At 33.2% G+C, this 24,294-nt stretch overlaps 1 protein-coding gene across 1 annotated transcript in view; it reads left to right on the top strand.

Annotated features, from left to right (window-relative positions):
- The first annotated feature begins 13,788 nt into the window (after window positions 1–13,788).
- Window positions 13,789–24,294, top strand: part of LOC117208215 (elongation of very long chain fatty acids protein AAEL008004-like) — a 36,760-nt gene continuing 26,254 nt past the window's right edge. The window contains exon 1 of the mRNA XM_033449184.1: window positions 13,789–14,296. The gene's annotated coding sequence lies outside the window, so the exon portion shown is untranslated. The remainder of the gene's footprint in view (window positions 14,297–24,294) is intronic.

Here is a 24,294-nt window from a genome sequence, read left to right as displayed (position 1 = left end):
GCGTTAACACAATGGATTATGAAGAGATACAGTATCGCGATACTGATTTTGTGTATCCCGAGTACGTCGGCCGCTGATAATACTTTTCGTACAAAGTTAGCAGATCAAAAAACGATCGACGCAGATGATCCATAAGCATAAACGAGACTGTATATTTTATTTTCGGGAGTATATCTCGTACGCGTATCACGGTGTGTAGCTCATGATGTGAAATCGGCAGCGCCGATCTAGTCGTAACGAACGTTATGGACTTCGTTGCGATTCAGCAACGTTCTTATTGCTCAATTCGTCTAACTAATTAACTTCTATGTTCTATTTTTTCCATGATTCGTTGTAGATCTTAGTCACTCGGCGGCACACGAGTGATACGAGCGACATTTTACCGCGTGAAAACGCTGTGATCTTTCCTTGTTTTGCTACAAAGAACAACAGAAGCAGACGACTGCAGCGTTAGCGGACGGTAAAATACCGCTCGTGGAGTTCCCGTGTCATTAGAACTATGTGTTCTATCGCGAATGCAAATCAATCTCAGAACTAAGTATTGCTCGCGAGCAATCGACAAATCGGATCGTTTTTTTTTTTTGTGGTTGTTTTCAAATGTATTCAACGAATGTTGTTTTGTCTAAATTTTGTAGATCTTTCGAGAAAAATGTATCTTGGTAAAGAAGCGCTATTTTGGCATTAGAAACTTTGTGATCAACAGTCGAACGAACAGTTGAAATTGCATGGTATCGTACTTCGGTTGCGATTACCTGCTTTTTCGAACATGGTTAGCTTGTTTTAGTTATTAAGTATTCTGTACCATCTGCGACCATCTTCTGACTTCTGCAACAAGCGCGAGCTATAGATTGAGAACATTAGAATGCGAGTGTTGGCACACATTGCCAATTTGTTTATAATTTGATATCTTTTCCCTTAAGAGTTACTGTGATAGTTACCGGCCGACACGTATATCCGTTTACAACCAATTTCTAATAAGAATGTATACACAAGCGTTCTTTATTATCTGTTTATAAAAGAAAAAAAGCGATTCCAGAGACGTCGATTGAACAATACGAAGAGGAAACATATTCAATATATAGAATAAGTAAATTTGTACAATACAGACTAATAGTAACAAATAAGAGATGTATTTATTTTATGATTAAATTGTGTGATTTTTAATGAACAAATTTATTTCTTTGTTCGTGCCCTTATAGCTACTTCAAATAAGATTAATTGTTTAGAAAGTGACCTGCGGGTTGATGCAATTTACATCGAACTTCATAAAGACTCCGACATTGTCGATCATCCTACTTTTCTTCCCAATCTCTTCGCCTCTAGTTTCTACGGTATTTTTCTCCTCGGCTCTCCAACTATTTGACTAACAGAATTCGGACTGTTAAGTAACAATTGTTGTATTGTAACAAATATTGTTACAATAACCATCTTCCTAAAGAGATTACTGTGCTCTCAGACGTCCCACAGGTTTCTCACTTGGGTCCTTTACTTTTATTTATTTATACTTTACACTAACGATGTATCAGAAATCTTCTTAATCAGTTACGATTGTGAGCGATGCACTTCTGTTACAAGAGGAATTAAATAGCCTGTCTTCCTGGTGCTCGCGTAATGAAATTAGTTTTAACTTAACAAAGGTATCATGTAACCCGTTCCAGCCGCAAGCTTAAGGTATTTAACTATCCTTGTTACTATCTACAATACATCTTGTTACCCGTTGATACCATACGTGACTCAGAAATGTATTTTTCTAGTTTGCTATCGTTTCTGGCTCATTGTTAATATATAGGTAGGTATGGATTCAAGATCCTTGGCTTTATTTATCGCAGCTTTAAATTATTCTCGAATACCATCATTCGAATTTATTACCTTTGATCATTTTCTTTTTTTTTTTTTTTTGCCGCATTGATTTCCCGCTGCCGACCTTCTGTTTACGTACAAACGTGTTAACCACTTCATTTATTGTCCTGAAATCCTTGAGAAACTTACGTTTCTGTTATCCTTATACATCAGCGCGTAACCTTATGAAACATGCGCTTTTCCTTCGTGAGTCTTGTCATACAAACTACGATAACGGTGTAAATCGCCTCATTCTAACCACTATTGTGACCCCATCGATTTCAATACCTTTTACAATGCTTTTAGTTATTCTGCTCAGATCGACATTCGCGATTCCTCTCCTTAACCATTTCCTTTCCTTCCTTCTTCTTGCTTCTTTACCTCAATTTAAGAATAATAATTGTTATTATTTTATTGCCATTATTGCTATTATTATAACGATTATTGTCATTTTTACTATTATTTCGTTACGTTTAACCTTTTAGCCATCTGTAATGGTTCTATTAATAGTTATCTTACTTTTTTGCAATGTGTATTATTATACCTTGTGATTGCTATTTGTACTATTTTTGTATCAAAGGGTCATTCACATAGATTGCATATAGATTAAATTAGATAAGGTACAGTAGTTCTTACAAAACATCGTCTAACATTTATAGCTTTCGTATTCACGCGTCCAATTTTTGTACCGATGCAGACGAATAGTCTACATTAATTTGCAGCCGCATTTTGCTTATAGACTGCTTCATCTGTGCCATTCTAAGATGCAGCGGGGCATTGTTACGGCGACGATGCTATTGCAAATAAAACCAGTAGTTTCAATGAAAATGAATCCTGATTTGGCTTTGTTTGTTTTAAATATTTATAAAGGAACTATACGTGGTGAATAATATATTTGTATCCTACACCTCTTTGACTAAGACCTATTATGCTCAAAAATTTGGAAAAGTACTATCATTTTTCTTTTCGTTACAGTTAACCTATTTATATGATTTATAGGGTGTTCGGATACAGCTGTAAAAATATTTAAGGGGTGATCCTTGAAGCTAAAAGAAGAATGGGCAGCAGCTTACTTCGTACAAGTCAAAGAAAAGAAGATTACGACATTCGAAAACGTAAACGATTCTGCGCGATGTTTTGTTATTATTATTTTTTGCTATTATTTATCAATTTATTTATTAATGTTCTTTTTTATGACTTGTATGAGGTATACTACTGTCCATATATCGTTCGATTTAAGAATCCCTGTACATTCCGCTGCTTAGGCTGATTTGCTTTCGTTCGTGTAAGAAGGTTTGTCCGCGCACAGGGACATTTCGGCTAATATTTAATTGTCAATAACCATAGAACAAAACCGAAAACGCAATCTTTTTATTGTTTATTTTCATCTTCTTGTAGCTTCAAAAGTCAACCCTTAAATTTTTTTACACATGTAGTATATTTAATTTTTATGGGTTTCATTTAGAATTTATTATTGTCTGGTAATCGATTGGCATAGAGGACTAAAATAATCGTGATACTGCGATCAATCATGTATATCATTCATAGAGTTTATTAAAAAATTGCGAAACAGAGTATCATATAACGTAAGATTTAATACATTCGTATGTAGTTGATTCTAGTGTTAAGTTTCATGTAAATTATGCACGAAAACTTAGTAAATCACAAAATTAATTTCAAACAATAAAATATTCCTTTTAATTTTCAAAAATGTTTTCGTTAGAAAATGGGATATAATATAAAAATTAATTAGTAATATACGGATAATAGAAATCAAATTTTACATTTGAAAAATTATTATCTAAGAAGCTGAAACTTTCGTGAATATGAGTGGGAGAGTTATCAAATTAATAATTGCAAAAATCTCCGAAAATTTCAGTAATTGAATCGCATTAAAATTGGAAAACATTAAGAATATAACAATATAAAAGGTTTTGCGCGAAATCACCATTCGAATCTGTTATATCATGTATAATACGATTGAAGGAGAACAATTGAGCAAATAGATATTGCAGAGGTGTAGGGTTTTATGCTTCATATGCAAAATGTTGCTTTATACCTTATTTATAATTTCATAGGAAAATTTAGTTTCAATTTAGACCGCTACTATACTGAATCGGTAACGTTGCATGCGATACGAAAATGGTGTGGGAGGTCAAGTGAATTCCGAAATACAAAAAAGCATTGAATGTCAGGTCTATTCCGTACATCATCGGTAATCAATGATCCAGATACAGACAAGTATCAATTATTAGTCAATGGTACAAGATGTGACCATCGACGAGATTGCGTTTTTGCATCACTGACTAGTCAATGTCTGTACCTCGTCTGTGAAATAATATAAAATTCCTACTTTAACGACATACGATTTCTACTTTAACCATCCGAGTGTATAATTTCGATCTTTTACTTATCAACTTGACATAAGATACATTGACATAAAGAACTTAAAAGCATAAAGAATTCACAAGATAGAATCAAATTTTCAAATATCATCTTCCACACTTTTCTGAAAACTAAAATTGAAATTCTAATTTTGTTCAAGCAATGACTATTAGTATTAGTATATTAAAAATACTATTCAAATTCAAATTATATAAATCATAACTACGTGTACATGTGCGTGTGCTTGCTAATACTAGTCTTCAAGAACAAAACTAAAGCCAACGATCCAATGATTAGTTCGTGATTATATATACACGCTAAATTCAAAGAGCAAGTGTTTTCACGCGATGCCTATCATCCACAGTAAAGACGATCTAGTTGCTGGTTTCGAGAGCGAATAAACCAAGTACTACTAATTTTCATCAGTGAAAGTGACGACGGGTGAAAGTCGCGAGCCACATCTCATAAAGGAGACACCGTATAAACTGCATATACATCACAAATGCATGTGCTATACATGCTAATATATTACGACAGATATATCATACTTTTACCGGCGATTACGATAGGTTGCGTCCGACTAGCGCGAAACAAGAATTTATAATCGAAGGTCCCAAGGAATTAATCATTATCGATGGATCGACAAATGCTATACCAAAAATATGCTAGATACATCAAGCAACGCAAAAATACTTTTATAATACTCAAATTATTCGAGCAGGAAGTACGACCTACGTTTACAAGTAATTCATATACATTATTTTATTTTTAAATTCGATTAATATGAATTGAGTGGAAGGTTTGAAAAGAAAAATTATCATATCGTTTGATAGGAAATTTTAAGCAATTAATAACTGAAAAATAATAATATTGATTAATATGGTATCAAAGATACGTCAAATAAATCAAGCACTGCAGTTTTTCTCTTATGGTATTCAAATTATTGGACCAAAGATCACGACACGCTTTTATAACTGACTCGCATACGGTTAGGGTTAGGTTTAGCGTTAGGGTTAGGGTTAGGTAACTTGCAAAAGTATTTGATTATTTTTAACATTCAAAATTTCGACTATTATAATCATATAGTCGTTCAACACAACTCATCATGATTATAATAATAAAATTTAAGATCGATCTGAAAATATAATATAAAGCACATATTTATTGCGAACACATATATTTGATAAAACATTGGTAGGTATACATAGTAAAAATGATTGCATTAAACATAAAATTATTAGAGTCTAAAGGTTGACTTATTAAATATGGAAATTTATTAATATAGCGGATAATATCGTTTAAACAGTTTATAGCCATTATGAAGAATATTGTTGAAAATGATAACGTGAGTTCGTGCTCGCCTTCCATATGCAGATGCGTTAGTTATAAGAAATAGTAACTAGAGGGTGATCCTAGTTACAATCGATAGATTTAATCGATAGGCTTAAGATGCTTTTTGTTTTTATCCCTAGTTTGTGTAAGTGCGTGCAATAAAGGTTTTTTTGGCTCAGAGCAGTGTGATCCATTCAATAAAATAATAACTATCCCGATATTACCTCTGAGTATAGAAATAACAACAATTTATTGCGAACACGTACATTTGATAAAACGTTAGTAGGTACACATAGTAAGAATGATTGTATTAAACATAAAATTATTAAAGTCTAAAGGTTGACTTATTAAATATGGAAATTTATTAATATAGCGGATAATATCATTTAAACAGTTTATAGTTATTATGAAGATTATACTATAACACAATATAATAAAATATACAGTAAATATCTCGTAGCTTTTACATACGTATTTGTTTCAGACTCTAAAAATATATTCAAATACTTTCATGAATTGCTGTATATTATTCTGCTTTCAAATTCGATTGATATTTGTTTCGAAAAGAAAAGTGATCTTTTGTTCCAATTGAAATCGTCAAGCAATTAACAAGCAAAAATTGTTATACTTAATAATAATAACACAACGATTGTAAAGATCATGAATAACATTACGAAAGTAAACGAATGGTCGAACGCGTTTTCCCAATCTGCATGACTATGTATAAATTTGAACCTGTGATATATAACACCACAAAGTGGACACTTAAAAACGTGTGCATGGTGACGGAAGCAAAACTAAAACGCATATATTATGTATATATCCATTTACTGGTGAAGTTCCATTAAAAATAAACGACGAAGCGAATAAATTGTCGCGTCTGTTCGATCAAATCAAAGAGCAGTCAACTTAATTAACGAATCGAACAACGCAATTATGATTTACGTCACTTCCCCGATTTCAAGTTTCGTAATACAACTCATTACCTTTTATTCAAATTTTTCCGCATATACAATACGATACAACACAAAACCAATTATATGTATACAAACGCCGCTGATAAAAATGTTGCAATAATTCTTTTACGCATTTCCAATGCTTTCACGAAGAAATTTACGATTTCAATATATTAACATACTTGTTAACAACAGATAATATCCTATCAACTTAATAATTATGTATTTCGTAATTATCCTTTAACATGGTTTTTATAATAAGCATCTTTGAAGCGCAATCAATCTATAATTGAGATATCGACATAAGGTGCCGCCAATATTTTTTCTACAATTAATATATTATTGCAATCCTATGACTAACCCGAAAGCGATTAATCGAAAGGTAAACTTTAAAACGATGCGTAATAACAAAAGAAAATGCATTACATTATTTTAAAGTAGTACACATTAAAATGATATTGTATAAGAGAGGCAGAAGAAACAGAAGTCAGCTACGAAAGTTACAAAGTAAGAACATTGATATATCCAAATATTTGTGTTTTAATAAATGTATGATAAAAGACGAGGTAAGAAATTCTATTTTGGTATACAATGAACAGTGAACAGTTATTGCGTCAATAGATAATTAGTGTTGAAATTTTAATAAATTTTACAGTTCAATGAGATTCAGTTGAGCGTTCAATTAATTTATGCGTCTGTAATAATTATTATCTGTAATAGTTATTATATGAGTTCAGAAAAAGCGCAGATAATGTTATTTCCTCGTGCACAATTTAATTCGTTTTCGATTTTCTGCGTTACAAATTCATTGTTTGTGGAAATATTATAGTAGAATAATATTTATTTGATATTAAGTGTTATTGTACGATGTGTCATCGTACTACGAAAAAGACTATCATCATAATTAGTCGCATCATTATAATTAGTCGTAGATCACACGTACATTACGAACGAGGTAGAACAGCTGAGACAGAAAAGTTGTCAAGAGGAAATTCAGAATATCGACTCGAAAGTACAATACACACGGGTGCAATATCAGTGTGAGACCCTGATGAAATCATCTTTTAGAATTCTTTTCCATCTAAACGCGTCTCTTTCCCGTATGTCTCAAACACACAAGAGAGCTGTGAGGTCAGACTTGGAGTCTAATCATTGGAGTTGGAGCCGAAGTTGAAAAATATGCTCGAAATGATTGAAAGTTGTAATAAAATTATTTATATATTAGAAGTACTGCATTTGTATCAAAATAAAAAAATACGAAATATAGGAAATCCTCGTATAAAATTGTAGTTGCCTTGAAATCTTGTATTCTACGAAACAGTACTGTAAATATTAAACTTCACTATTTTTTTATTAGAGAGGGAAAATCGTGATTTCTGAAGCGTGTTAGAGCAAAATTTGAGTTGTAATTTGTTTTGTAGGAGTAGAAATATATATTGTAATTGTAGCGATGTTCACATCCTTAATAAAGAAATCGAATATATCAATTTCAAGAAATAACCTCAACCCTCTTTGCATGTAATCATCACAATATAAATTTTGTCTTTTATAGTGCGTAAATTAGTATCACTGCTCGTCAAAGATATTACATACCTCCACTTTGCCTTGATAGTGGCACAACTCAACAAATTTCAAATTTGCTCTTACTGCATACGAAGTTTACAGTATGTTTCTACTTTTATCACGTAAAATGTTATATCTATAATTCAATTGGCTTTGCGTCAAAGGACAAAATTATTATATTATTAACTAAGCCGCTAACAACCTGATCTTAGTTTCAATGCAACATTGGGGTTAGTTAAATCTTCAATTGTTTTGTGACACGACAAATGGCAGATTGTACTGCTTTCACGAACAGTAGCACATCTTGCGTTAAGTTAGGCTTATGTCGTTGAAACGGCACACGAAGATTTCTTTCTAAATTTTAAAGCGTCTCTCTTCTAAAGTTTAAATTTTTTGGTCATTCCATTATCAGAGCAAAATAGTGATATGTACGTATACATGCACATAATTAGTATGTTAATAATGTATCATAAATGGAGTCGAGGTCGGTGTCAGAATCAGAGTCGAAGTCGGAGATAAAAAAGAAGAGGAAACTTTGGTTGGGGAACTTTGATTACCAACTCCGCAGCCGTGTAAACAATATTAGACAAAGTAGTGATAATTATGTAAGCGCTATCAATAAGTGTAACAATGTGAGTAGTGACAATCGAAGCCGTGAAAGTCTCAAGGCTCTGAATAAGTTTAGTTAATGGCCGTTACATATGAAATGCGCGGTTTTATAACGTCAATTTTCTAAAGCGTTTCTAAATATTTTTACGTATTTACAGATGTATTATATGTCATTCGAAAGCCCTGAACTTGCTTCTATCAGATGCAATTATTATTTTTTATTTACGTTCTTAACCTTGCTTTTGTACAGTTTACTTGTCAGAATGAATCATCGTAATTTAGTTATTTGCATGAGGAGTTACTAGAGTACCTGCTCAAAGTATCAAGGCTGCAACAATATGAAAAATTCAACCGTGGAGATGAGAGCTTTGACAACGAAGAACGTGAAAGCGAAAACGATGTCAGTGTGAAAATTAAAGCTTATTTCAATTCTCTTCAATTTCAATAAGGTTTCGTTAGAAAAAAATTACAACCGTTTGATGTTACCATTAAAAATTAGACATTTCATGTATAATATTTTCATTTAAAATCATTTGTCCGTGAAACTTTAACAATATGTAATGATATATTTCGAGTTTCGCATAATCGATACTGTTTTAACATATGCATGTGTTTCTCAGACAACTTACGCATATTTTGCCCAAATTTTCATTCTTTCACAAATGAAAGATAACTATTATAACTACTGAATTTCATACATCGTTAAACGATGAGAAAACTTATTAATGCGTAGTTCCTTCGTTTACCTTTTTCAGCAAACAAAAAGATTTTATTTTACGAACTAGCGTCATTGTATGTCTTTGCAAATGCATGTTTATCAAAGATCCGTTAAACAGCTTCCTGGAAAATCAATCAGGAATGTTTGCTGTTCTTCGAAGTACAGATTTTAAGAACTAAAAAAGAATCGATAAATTAACGTTCGCAATCAGTAGACAAAATAAACTCGAATGGGTAAAATTTAATCATTATTGCGACTGCAATTTCGTAACAAAAGATCAAAGTAATAACGACAGATGAGAGCGATTGGCAAAGAATCTTGAACCGTTGCTGTAAAATTATCGTTATTGCTGTATCGTGTTAACTGCTCCTTCGTATAATTTCGGAATGGTTATGTTTTATTTCTGTTGCGCTATCGCCCAATACTGTTCGAATTAAAAAGAACACCTTTAGCTTTATACAAATTTATAATTAACGACTTTTACACTTTTCTTACGCACAGAATAACCTCTTTTTACGCACTATGAGCAAATAGATTATTTATGCAAAGTGAAGTCGATAAACAATTATATAAAAAGTAACCAGTTATAATATGCGAAATATCACCTGATGATAATTTAATTAGGTAGTGTTAGCAATTACATTTTCTACATTATTCATCATCAGAAACACTGATCAATGTATCTTCTACTGCCAGAAAAAAGACCTAATCTAAACCAGCTGATTAGAAGGAACAGAGTCTTGTTCTTTCTGCGCTTGATCCTATTCTCTTTCTGAATGTATCAAATTTTCTATTGAAAAAATGAGAATTTGAATTGAGAAAAATGAGAATTGAACTCAAATTTTACTTCAATTTAAAGAATTAATATTTTGCGGATTGCAATCCAGTGTAAGAGATATTAAAATATAAGAAGCACCTAGATAAATAGCAGAATATGTAAAAAAAATATGTTTCTCTTGAATCCTCCAAAATAATAAGAAAATGTCAAAATGCGAATATCATATAACGAAGAAGTACCGTCTTTTGAGAGGTATTTGCAAGCATCTTGTGACTGTGCAAGTCAGGTAAGAATCACTTTCCCCGATCGTCAAGACTGGGATAACCATTACATAACATCCCGCAAGGCATTACACAGCATTATACTTTCTGTTCTTTTTTCTGTTTGTCAGAGTTACTCATATTCTGGTCCACTTGCTTATTCTTTTCTGCCTCGATCGGCTAACAAACAAATGTCGCACAATTTTATCTTGCTCGCATCTAGAAGGTTTAATACTATGCATCTTCATTGAGCGATATATAGAGATTTTTTAGGCCTTCCATGCACAAATTATTTCAAGAATATATGAATAGTAAATTTGACAGAGGTGAATCTAACAACAAAACAGAAATTTTTTTCCTCTTCTTCTTATTTATTTATGTATAGTCACATCGATTATGACGCTACTTTGTTGACTATGCTAATCATTAAACTGTGAATTGCTATGTATTTATGAATAATTTGTAGATACAAAAATACCAAAGTATAGTATTCGTTATAATATTTGATAGGTAAAATATATCTTTACTAAGGTTCCACTTTTTAATTATGTTTGTAAAGATATGAATCTAAATAAATATCTACATTCTACTGATCATGCTTAACACTCTTATTTGTCATTGTACTTAAATTATAGTTATCAATTTATGCGATACGCTGTAGATATCTATGTATAATTATCCCAAATGCATGCTCGAAAACGTGAATTATATTTAGATGTCTGCTTTAACATTATATTTGACTATTTCATTGGAAATTGTTACTGAAAGAAATTGGTTCTCGGATTTCATAGTAATTTTCGCCGTAAATTTCGAGCGGCGGGGATAACAATTTTGACCTACATCTACCGAAAGGATCTAAAATGATTTGAAATATTCTGCGCCGATATTTTCACCGCCACGATTGTTACATTATTTCATCTCCATTACTTGTTCGTTGACATTATCGTCAGTAGAAGCTTCTACAATACTTCATTAGCGTGATGAATATTAATTTTTCACGAGCACGTAGAACTAGAAACCACGGCCGAAGTCTTAAATTCTGCAATAACAACAAAAGACAAAAATGTATAAACCATGATAATATTTATAATAATGTTTATTATTTTATTTATGAATATTTATGAATATTTATGATAATGAAGATAGTAGGAATTATTTCGACATTATTATTAAATCTAATATTATTGATTTAAATTATATACAACTCGTTAATGCTTCTAATAATATGCTTATAATAATAATAATATTATGATAATATAAATATTTAATATTGTTGCACGTTATTGCACCAATATTGGCAATATCTATTTAATTTCTCCTCAAGAATAAAATGAAAATACGTATGATCAATTTGAAATTTCAATTCACCATTATCTACACTTAAAATACAATGGCGTGAATGAAACGAACGTAAAATATTAATGAGGGCAAACCAGAGACATATAAATAATTTACAAATATGATCACTTAATTATAAAGATCAAAAAGCACTTGGATAAGGTTAGGTAACTTCATACATTTTCCAATTTCATTAATCATAGCTTTTTTAACTGTACTTTTGCACATATTAGTAATTATTCTAAATTATATAAGGATATAGATTTCACACCGCCTTCTTGTAAGAACTTTTAACTTTTTATCAGAATGACAAAATAAGACACTCATATAATCTAACCTGTTAGTACATGAAAAATGTATGTAAATAAATTCATAACGGATGCCTCTTTAAAGACTAAACTTTTTTTTCTGAAATTTCCAAGAAAATGAAGCTACACAGACGCACACAGATTTCCGATGCGAGCAATGTTTATTAATCACTAAAAATAATATTTGAAATCAATTAACATAAATTAATATTTCGCAGCATTATACGTGCATTGCAGAATTGTATAATATATTTTTTATTTATAGTTTTTAAATTTGTCAAAATTTTGAATAATTACATAATAAAACAATAAATAACAAAATCATAAATAATTCGAAGTAGTGTATAATATGTGTATAATATTTCCTAATCACATAATAAATTTTGTACAATCTTTTGAATAAAAATGTGAATAATAAGAGGATACTGATATTTTTCACACATTAAATTTCAAACACATATTTTATAACTACCTGGATATAGTCATTAAAATTGATTTGAAATAACGTATACACACAATATATAACAATAACTCACAGTCATGCAAATTAATAAACGAGAGCGAATCTTTGACAAGCAGCTGACTAAACTCTAACGTTGTTTCCCGCGTAAAAAAATCATCCTGATTCGTTGCACATCTTCACTGGTGCTTCGATCAAGTTTCGCATTTGATTTCCTATCAATTATCTCTAAACGATTATATTAATATATAAATTATTTCCAAATAATTTTCACGCTTTAATATCATCAACGACATAAACAATACTGTGACCACTCTAATTTGAAGAATTTAAAACTTTATATTCCATAAAACATTAATACTTGTAACAAATAATCATCTAACCGTTATATCTCATTCATTCTTATATTAAAATTAAATTAATTAAACGAATTAATTTTTTTAAATATTGAAGTTTATTGAATGAAGTCACAATAGATATGACAAATAACAACAGAAAGCTCTTGAAAACCTATGTCTTATAGAAAAACATCTGAGTAAAAATAACGTAAGAGATCCGCGGTTTGAGAACCATTCACGAACGTTTACAATAATGTCCGCAAGATGGCAAGTTGGCGGCAGTGGTTTTCGTCGTCGGCCCGGCGGCCCTCGTTTCTATCGTTTTCGTCGCGTCGTCTTCGTTGTCGTTCCCGTTGTCATCCTCATCTTTGTCGCGATTGGTTTTTCCTTTAATCATTTTTAAAGAGACTCGGTTTATTTTGTTCGGTTTAGACGGTCGCTGCGCTACGTCGAGTACGAGTCATAGAGATATCTGGCAAGGGGCGAGGTAGGAGATCCGTATGCGAGCACGCAGAAGAGTGACAGGTTACGAAGAGTCGGTCAAGAGTCGTAGAGAAAGACAGAAGGAAGAAAAAAGAAAGGGCGGAAAGAAAGAAAGGAAAAAAGGGGGGGAAGAAGACTGGTAAAATGAAGCATCGTGGACGAGGGTAGGGCGACGGTGACCAACAGCGAGGTGAATAGGTGGCAGGTAGCGTAAACGGAAAACGGCCGGCAGTTAGAGTGTACAAAAAGAAACGAGGTACCGTCAGTCAAGTGCGACCGCGTGCACAGGAAACTCTTGTCCAGATATAATTTTGTTATCCCTCCTCTTTTTCCCTCGCTCTTTATTTCTTTATCTTCCTCCTTCTGCTTCCATTTCTCTCTCTCTCTCTCACTCTTTGTCTGTCTGTCTGTCTGTCTGTCTGTCTGTCTGTCTCTCTCTCTCTCTCTCTCTCACTCTCTCTCTCTCTCTCTCTCTCTCTCTGTTCTTCTCTTCCTCTTCACCTTTTTCCTTCCGTGATACGCGCTCGCGACGGAGAGGAGGATAAAAATCACGTCGATGAAGGAATCTGATGACGAGCAGTCATCATCTTTATTCGTGTTTGCTTGCTTCTAACAGCGAGAAGCGAGTCGAGCTTGCATTCCATTTTGCAATACGATTCACGAAACTGATATAAAGACGGAAGGAGTACCACCAATCAACCTACACATTCCACGAGGATATAAGGACGAGTTCCGCATTTTTCTCTGCGACTACAAACCACCAACGTGCTTATTTTATGTACCATCGGCTAGGTGACAAGAAGAAAAACGGATAGTGTAAGAACTTGGAGAAACAGCGAAGCCGGTAATCACGGTACTACGAGACGTTAGTAACAAGGAGAGAAAGATAACCGAAGGAGGAACAGACGGAAAGCAACGACAAAAAACAGGTGGGTGTAATCTTTTGACATACACGATTCGATTCTAAATAAATTTAGGTTTTGTACGTTTGAGGCGTGCCGGCGCGGCTTTTAAGGTTAGGACAGCCCGTGATCGATTTCGAGCTTCGTACAAAACGAAACCAGACACGTCGACCCATGTATATGTTCTACATGATAACCCTCGTTTTTTTCAACGGGTACAATGATTATTGATCGACGAGAAAATCATCGTGTATCCCTTTAATCGTCCCGATAATCTACGTATTGTGATCTTGATACATTTCCCGGTAAAACATTCAAAATGAAATCACCCAGTTTGAACTTCTCGATGGTTTCGATGGTTTAACCTAACCTCTAATCCCTTCCTCATACAACACGAATGACATTCATCGTTCTTTGCAAAATGACACTTTTTCTCAATGATTAACGATATCATCGATATCAAACGTAATCTTCGTGTCGAAGAACGTAATCTCTGGTATGTAAACATCGAATGTGCAATGTGAATCTGGCATTCTACTCTGCAGATAGAAGTGACGAAAATAAATAAAAAAGACGCGTTATATTCGTGATTTACAAATTGTGTTTACGTACTGTGGAATATCTTGGTCGATAGCGCGCGACATTTCAGTATTACCATTGACGTTCTTTCAATTTCGATCAAATTTACCAATTCAGCGGTTCGAAATAATCAACGTTATAAAATTCTTTGTCGATTCCTCGACAAGAATCGTATTTTTCCCTACAGCTGAAATAGTATTCCGGATGATTTGGCAGGCGACTCGAGTCGGTTAGGCTCGGTTTGCCTCGAATTCCGTTATATCCGGTCCGCTCTATGCCTACGAGAAATTAATAATTCTTTCGCATACGACCGACAAACGTGTTAGGTTTGAAAATGATAATACCACAGACATTACATTCATTTCCGGTATAATTGGCTCTCATTGCTCGCAGACAGACCAAACGTTCCGTCAAACGCTTTCTCTTTCGTCTTAAAAATTTACGCAATGTGTTTAATTCCGTTGCTTAATAGCAAAACCATATAAAAACACAGAGATCGAAAGTTACTTAGTAAGAGACGTTATCGGTAGTGTCCGGTTACAACTGCGTTCGTCGTTCCCTGGCCGGAAGCCCGACAAAACTGCATTCTCGTTCTTCCTAATTCGTTCCTCCTATGACGTCTGTCAATCGCGTTATTTACGAATGCAAAACTCGACCAGCGAATGTTTCGACATCTTTTCAACCTTGATTGATATGATTCAAACATGAAATATTATGATGAACGTAGAGAATATTTTGTTTAAAACGAACATCTATCTTCAAATATGTATGGTAACGGAGGATCGAATCGTGTCAGCCTATAAGACCACTCAATCCAAAGAACAGCCTGACTCGGTAAATAATAGTTCCGACTTCTCCTCCGATTCTTTTCGCCTTTCTTTCTATCGTCGGAGTTGTTCACCTTTAAAAGGAATATTCAGTTAATCTTCTACGATGCATCGTCGAACCAGATTCCCCTTCAAACTAGAAATTGTATCGACGAAACGCTTGAGAGACCATCTTAAAACGTATTCGAAAGGCGGAGTACGGTCGAAATGTTGCGATAATTAACTCTTCTGTTACTCGGTTCCTATCGACTTTCGTCGCGAAGAAGAAAAATCAGAATATTATCGGGGCCAGTCAATGGCAAAAGCAATTCTGTCTTCTATGTCGGACGATCACGACGGATTCGCAAGAATTAATAGAGACGCGTTAAGTGCCATTTGGCATTCGGCTTATATGAGTACGTAGCAGTACTATCGTTGCTTTAACTAACGTACTTACCCTCATCCAAAAGTCACTGGACACTTGCCTACTTTGGAAAAAACGATTGTTAGGATATACTTTTTACATTACACGATTTCAACATTTTATATTAATTCATAGTACGAAATCGCAGCATATTCTAATACGTTTGAGTAACTTATGGATAAAGGATAAAATCAATGCACAAAGTTGTATTCACATTTTAACAATCATTTTGCCCAAAATAAGTAAGTTTACAGTAACGGGAAGTACAGGTACTCGCTGTTCGCTCAGCAATCGCTATTTTAATCGTCTGATCAATCAAAACAAAAAATTGTTTCCATATTATCGTTTAATGACACAAAGGCATCTTGATGATGCGAGACGAAGCGAGGCAACCCAGAACAACAAACCACTAAAAATCCGCAAGGAAGGCTCGGCCGAAAGTAAACACTATTTAAGCAACTCCATCGGACAGCATTACTTTCTCTGTCCTCGACAGATGCTACGTAACAACTGCGCGTCATCGTCAAATTGGATAATTCCGTACGATCAGCTTTATTCTTTTGCGTCACCGTAAAACTTGTTCAGCCTCGCCTCTGCCACGGTAATTAAATTTTTAGCGGTATCCTCTTATTCCGAACGAAATTACATCTTCGTCGACACGACCGACCTACTTTATGTCTGAAGGAGACAACGAAGACAGAGTCGCGCGTCGAGGTGGGAGAAGCATCTTAGAAGCGAAAAACCGACGGTTGAGAAGATTGTCCGATGTCTCCGTGTTCAATGAGAAATCGATAGATCTTACGTGGCAGGTTAATACCGATGCTCTTATTTTCCTCGAGTAACCTATCTTAACCTCTATGTTCAGTTTTCGCGTATACTGCCCCGACAAAGATCGCGTATCGTATCTCTATCTTTCTTTTTTCACCTTCCCATCGAATATGATTAGCGGAAAAATCTACAGTTCCGATAAGACTTTGTACGTAATCAAGTAGCCGCACTATGATTCACGCAATGCCGGTGTTATCTCGATTCTCTCTCGGCTTTTATGTATTTGCATTCGTGACACATTGTGGCGATGCAATGACGATCCTGAAAAAGACATACGCAAGTGGAACTCGCATGACTACGTAACGCACACCCTGAATTACGAGGAAGCGTTTCACTCTCGTACAAGGGTCGTCGGTCGAACGGAAAGAAAAGAAAAATCAATATCAGAATGACCGAGCTTGGTCACGATATGTACGATTGTATAAATTATACACGCGATGTGAAAAAGTGCGGCTGCTTCACGCGTTCCTCGCTGAGAGAGAACTTGTTACTTTGCTCGTGAAAGTAATGTAAAAACCGTCATCGTTTCGAATTCGAAGAAAATCGCGTACATCGCGAAGATTGCATTGGTTCAATGATAATTTTGGTTTTGTTTAACTCCCCCGTGATCTCATGACAATTGCCTTATAGATTTAGACACTTATAGGAAAAATGAATCAATCGGGATATTATGTTTAGTATCAAATTCCATTGTAATCGCCATCTGCAAAGATTGAAGTATTTAATATTAATCGAACGATTTTGAATCAAGTTCATGATTTAATCCTGCATTCTTTTGATTGTCTTCAACCGCGTCTTACTTTTCTAATGTTAAAAAATATATCTCGAGTTTGAGCAAAATATGGAAGAATCGTTATTGGTACGTATATCCTTTCAGTCTTCTTGGAACATTAAATGTGTCTTGTCTGCTAAAATGGGAGTAAGATCGTCATATAAAAATTCGAGGATTACGGCAGGGTTAATTTAGAGAAATATAATATGTATATACGAAAGTTTTGTTCGTTTCTATTTGCGATTTGTTATTCAGAAATGAATCATCCATCTGTTATATGCAATGTTGCGCGCTCAAAATAATCAGATCATTTGCCTAGATGACTTTGTTGTTTAGTAAGGTATTTAATAATACTTTAATAACTTCAAATATTATATATGATAGATAGATATCGACGAGTCAGAAGAATACCGCGTAGTCTAAATTGAATCGCACTATGTGTATTACAAGTTCTATCCTATCTCAAATGTTAACGAATTCGGTAGATGAACAAGAAAGAAAGTGTGCCAAAAAGAACTTGATCATGACAAACAGTCATCGTATTTCAAGTGTCTTTTTTTCAGTATTTATATACTGTTTTCATAATTACATCAATGATCGACCGATAAAAAACGGACTTTTTATGCACCGTGATTTATATATTTTGTTTGACATGTGCGAGATAGATGAAAAACGATATAAAATTCAAATATCGCTGTTAGACATTTTAGTCTACTCAGCTAAATAGCGATGAAATAACGTATAAAAAAATTGTACGATAGCGTAAAGAGCAACGGTCGTTTAACAGAATGAACAGTTACTAGCGTTTCTCTTCATAGAGTCGCTCGTTCAAGGAGAAAATTTCATGATCAAGTCGAAGGAGGTCTATTTTCATCAACACCAGTCTTTTCTTTCGGGGAACAATCATCGATAAATTCTTCACCGATTGAGTGATTTTGCTAGTGATCAATTTTGAACAACCAATCGGTGGTAATTTTATTATGCGATCCTGTCCAGAGTAGAGCATTATTTGAATTGTTTCGAATTTTTAATAAATATCTATCTAAGATAATTATCTAAATAAATTTGTATTAGATAAATATCTTATTTGTGGAATAATTATTTGTTATCCGTAACAAATTATTCGGATAATAATACTAATAATTGCTTATTTTCACCTAATTATGTACAAATATACAGGTACAATTCTTACTATTAATATACCAAGGAACAATAAACTTCCTAACGTGGCACCTAAAATAAAATCGGTTATAAAAGTCAATATTACAATAACTGAACAATGAAACTTGAAAATATATCACACGTTCAGTACCATGTGCATCTGCGATGTAGCTCATATATATTTATATACAATCAGTGTAAAAAGTACTCGTACAATACTCAACTTCAACAAAAATATCGTATAACATCATTTACTAACAAAATTTTAATAGATAAAAAATATATACATATTCTTACAAGTCCCCAGAATAATTAAGGAAAAAGAATGCGATATCTATTCCTGTTGTGAAAATATTAATAAATATCTGCGTAGTAAGTATTCGTACAGTTGCTGTTTCATCTTCGTCTGCATTAAAGTGTAGAAAAAGAATAGGTTTCGAAAACAATTTCATCCTGATGCAAGATTCAACAATTCGAAGCATAATGCTATTAATTTGCGAGCGTAGATCTTGTGGAATGTTCGAAAATTCATATTCAATTCATAAAATCAAAAGGAAAGCCCACTAAGTATTAAAATAATTAAACTTAGTAATTTTCTCTCTAGCTTTTCCCATTAAACTGTAACTACACAAATACTTATTACACATATATTTTTGCCATTCTTTTAGATATTTGTTAATATTTTCACAAAGGATATAAATATCCCATTTCTTTTAATGCAAATCTGCAGGCTTATAGGAATATGTACATATTATTTATTTGCTAAAACTTTGTTAATAAGCGATGTTCTACTATATTCTATACCTTTTACACTAACTGTATATAACATTTATACAATTTAATCTAAACAAATTCTTATTCAATTGCACACCTATTCATTAGCAGCAAATAAAATTTTATTTGGATTTAGTACAGTAGGTATCCGGACTGCAAAATTTTTGTACTAGATATGTCTTTCCGGAGGTATTTTAATACTAATAATATACCGGAAAATAAAAATTGGCTCAAACCTAAACCAAAACTCACGATCCAAGCGTACAGAGTAATCCCTACAGTAGATTAAGAATGGCAAAAATCATATCAACAAAATACGTTACACATCAACGAACTGACCGAAATTTGTACGCCTTATTTGCGTGAAAAACGACCGGTTTGGTCGCGTTCTCATTCTCTGCTTCGACGACCTCAAAAACCTTTAATTAAGAAAAAAGTGTCATTTTAACTGAATATTTTGCAATCCGGATACTATGCTAGAGCTCTTTATTTTTATTCGCTACCTGTTATTTGAATAAAATTTTGCTCAACACTAATCATATCACTGTCATTAAGTGAAGTGGCTCTTTCCCGGAGATTGTTTTTAAATCATGTAACTAAGGAAACATTCGATAATTGCACAGCCATCTTGGGAGGAGAGGTTCCCCTGGCGTACTACGAAGTTCGTTGCGATCGAGTAGTGTAGCATGATCCAATGTCAGATAATATATCTTCTAGATAGCTATTCAACAGCAAAACTTTTCTATTCCTGACTTTCTTAAAATTTCTCTTTTACTGGCATATTTGTGAGATCCTTCAGATTAAAATGAGACCAAACACGATATAATTTGAATTATATTTAATTATCATTTATTAAGTAAGCAAATATGCTCGAAATTATATGGTATTTGGTATCACTATAATCAGAAAAATGTAAGAAACATGTTGATAAAAGTTTCTTTAATCACAAATCAAGATCTTAGCTTATCGCGAGCCTTTAATATTTGCCGAACGCTCCGACTCTCTTTTTTACATTCGGCACGTTTAAAGTGTCAGTTTAGAGGATTAGAATCGTTCCTACATCTCCATCATTGCAACACTTGGTTCCCGATTTTTGAGCGGTTATCGAATGTTTACTTATTATCGTAGAAATTGCACACGCGTCAATACTTTTTGCTCTGCATCGATCGAACATCGATACACGATTATAATATTCTGTGACACGTATAAAAACACGTTAATTTATTTCTATTATTGCGTCTTTACGTGTAAATTATTATTATTACGTGTAAGCGATTTAATTAGTAGATAAGTCGCAATATATACATATGGAAACGGCACGTGAGATTTCTTTTAAATCAATTCCGGAGGTCCTTTAATGCCGCTGAGAAATTGGTACGATACGTGCCCTCCTCAAGGTAATGTAAGTCGCGTAACATGAAACATTACGAAATCTTGATCATCCTAAGAGAGTGACGAAAAAGAGGCAATATTCGTAGAACTCTTTTCTAACTACCCAGTAATATTCTTTTTTGATACTTCCACTAATTTGCCAAATTTATTTTATTGGTCTGGAGAATAAAGATCTAAAGTTTTAAGGAAATTAAGTCATATCTGACACAATTCCATTTTTCCACTTTCCTACTAGATTTAATGTATGTCGGCTACATCGCTACAAGGTTAATTATTGTTTGTTCAGGAAACGGAATGATGACGGACGATTTCACTGAAAGACGCTTAATGATTATATACCGTAATTAGATTTATTATTGAATAGATCTTGCAGAGTGATTATTGTTTAATAACATGGAAGTGATTAGAAACAAAACAAAGAGCAGCGAATTCTGAATATTTGATTTACATATAACAATATTTTCTGAATTTAATGAGTATAATACAAGCCCATACTTTATACATTTCAATGATTTTTTAACCAATGCTGTTGTATTGTTGTAAGAACGTTTTCTTGCGAAGAACACCGACAGAAGGGACTGCTGTAATAAGGATTTTCCAATACATACAATCTATATAATTATTGGAGCTGCCTTCTTATTGCTTAAATCCTTCAATTTTTACACAGGCGTACGTAAGTATCCTAGGGCTTGTAGACACTCTTTAGGAATATGTTTTGCAAAAGCATATTGAAACTTAATAAACAGTATTATGGGACTAGAACATCATGATTATATTGATCAAGTTTGAAACAAATAGTAAAAATTACAAGATATTGAGTACAATTATATATTTCCCTGAATTTAACCGTATTTAATACTTGTATTGTTATTTATTGCATTACTTAACGTGACTATTCACCCTAATTTTTTAATAAACATATATTTGCAATAAATATCTTGTAATTTCTATATACATTTTCAAAGTATTTTTCATAACACACACATAGTATGGGCATAAGATTTTTATGGCAAGCGTTCAAATATTTTTGTGAGCTACTGTATGTCTGGATAATATGTATCTGAAACGTTCAGCTATAAATAAATATTTTATTACGTGTTATACCTACCAGCAACGTTTGTCTGAACGAAACAGAACTATTATTGGAGTAAAATAGCAAGCGTAATCGCTGTAGAGGAGAACAAAAGAGGCGAATTTATAGTTCACCGTAACACGCGCCAGACCAGTTTATGAGTTTTGATCTGACGGCGGTTACGTTGGTTATCTGCTGTAATCGATCTCAACAGGACGTAACTATGTGTTTAGTAACTTTCTCGCCGCTACCTTGCGCCTACTTACAGGTTTCTATATCTCTTTCTATCTGTGTGTCATTTCTCACTCCATCTGCCTACTTTTCTCTATCTCCTTCTCACTTTTTCCCCTGTATTCCACAGTTTCGAGACTCCTTTTTTCCTTTTCGAATGCCTACTAATCTTACCGTATTTATGTAACATCCGTAACCGATGGAGAAAGAACGAAAGAGAAATTTTTACGACTTAATAATCGAATCATGGAAGTCCAAGTTCTTCGATACCTTTTGTTGTGAATCTTGACGTTTTCCAAATTGCACGTTGTACGTACCTTAACTATAATGTCTCATATTATCAAGAACTATTCTGCAATGGATACTCAAGCCAAGCGAAGTTCGTCTTATCCCCGTAGTAGTTTCAAATAGTATAATATATAAGTATAATAGTGTGAATTAAACTTTTTTCAACTTCTTCCTTTCTTTGTTTTTTAAATACTCTGGCAACGACAAAATTGCGTATTAGAACTTTTTTCATCGATGATTTACAAAAGCATATCGCCAAAGGATAAACAGTTTCGTTGCGTCATACCAATTACGTGCTAATTATACCAGCTGAGACTTTCGAGACAGTCATACGGTAGAAAGAGAGAGAAACAGTCATGTGTGTTGACAAGATAAATATGCACACGTACAAGAAGGAAAAAAGCAATCGAGTACGTGATCGTAAAATGTGACGTTTTAAGGATTCATTGGAAATCAAATTTTCATTATCTATCCAGGATATATGATATCCAGTGAAGTATTTGGACACTTGCCGAAGAAAACCTTTATGCACATATTCTATACGTTACGCAAAACAGTTAGAAATTTTAATGGTATTTTAGTGAGGCACAACTTTCATGATTATATTGGTAAAATTTAAAGCCAATCTGAACATCTGTATAGAAGTTACAAAATACTTATCGCGAACATATATTTAGTAAAAATTTAGTACATAGCGTAAACGCCTGAAACGTATAATGAGTGTTAAAAATATATACAATGGGTTGAATATCGAGGATTATTAATATTTAATAAAGCAAGGTTTGTTTTTATTTTTACGAATATAATCATGGTAATCCGATCTCATTACAGCGCTAATAAAAATCGAACTGTTTTGAATAACGTATGTATTATTTACATATATTTATGAACAATAATGCAGGTGTTTGAATACTATTCGTAAATTACTATATATTAAAAATGATTATAGCAAAAAATTAATATTAAAATGTCTGAAAACTCGGACGTAATCAATGTAGAATAGTTCTAAAGAACTTCCTAAGCAATACGATTATAATATTGTGTCCGTGAAGAATTGCATACATTTGACTTTGTTCCTGTTACATGTTGTCTAATTTACAAGTTGCGCCCGTTTTCTCTGTTTACGGTTTATGATGGTTATGAAATTTTCCATTGCATATATTTCAAAATTTCATCGAAGATAGATTACTTAGATTTCAACAAACAATTTTATCAATCAAAGAGATCGATCTGGCAAACTTAAGTTAACTATACTTAACTATTTTTGTAATTCGACTCTCAAAACTAGGTTAATTTACATATTTTTATTTACCTATTAATAATCCATTTGAATTTCTGTCTAGATTTTAGATTAACTTTACTTTGTATGATTTCATCGATCCACTTATATCGAAAAAAAATAATTCGATTTTTTGAAAAATTTTAATTTCTGATGAATTAGATACTCGGAAAAAGTGGGGAAAGCATCGCGAAATTCGAAAGATTTGAGTCCTTACAAGATTCTGCATCCGAGTTTCGCGAATTTAAAAATCAAGTTTCGCAAATTTAAAAATCAAGTTTCGCGAGCTATCAATTCAGCTCTTCGTTTTATATTGTTCACACTCGATGTAAACAATAAAGCAGAGCTATACGGTCCGCAACCAATTCACGCCACAGATAGAATGAGGCCTCGCAAAGTCAATAACTCGAGGAGAGAAA

The sequence above is a fragment of the Bombus bifarius genome, unplaced genomic scaffold (assembly GCF_011952205.1).
Source record: "Bombus bifarius isolate JDL3187 unplaced genomic scaffold, Bbif_JDL3187 scf7180000008058, whole genome shotgun sequence".
In the NCBI taxonomy this organism is placed as follows: Eukaryota; Metazoa; Arthropoda; class Insecta; order Hymenoptera; family Apidae; genus Bombus; species Bombus bifarius.
This window is presented reverse-complemented; position numbering and strand designations above follow the sequence as displayed.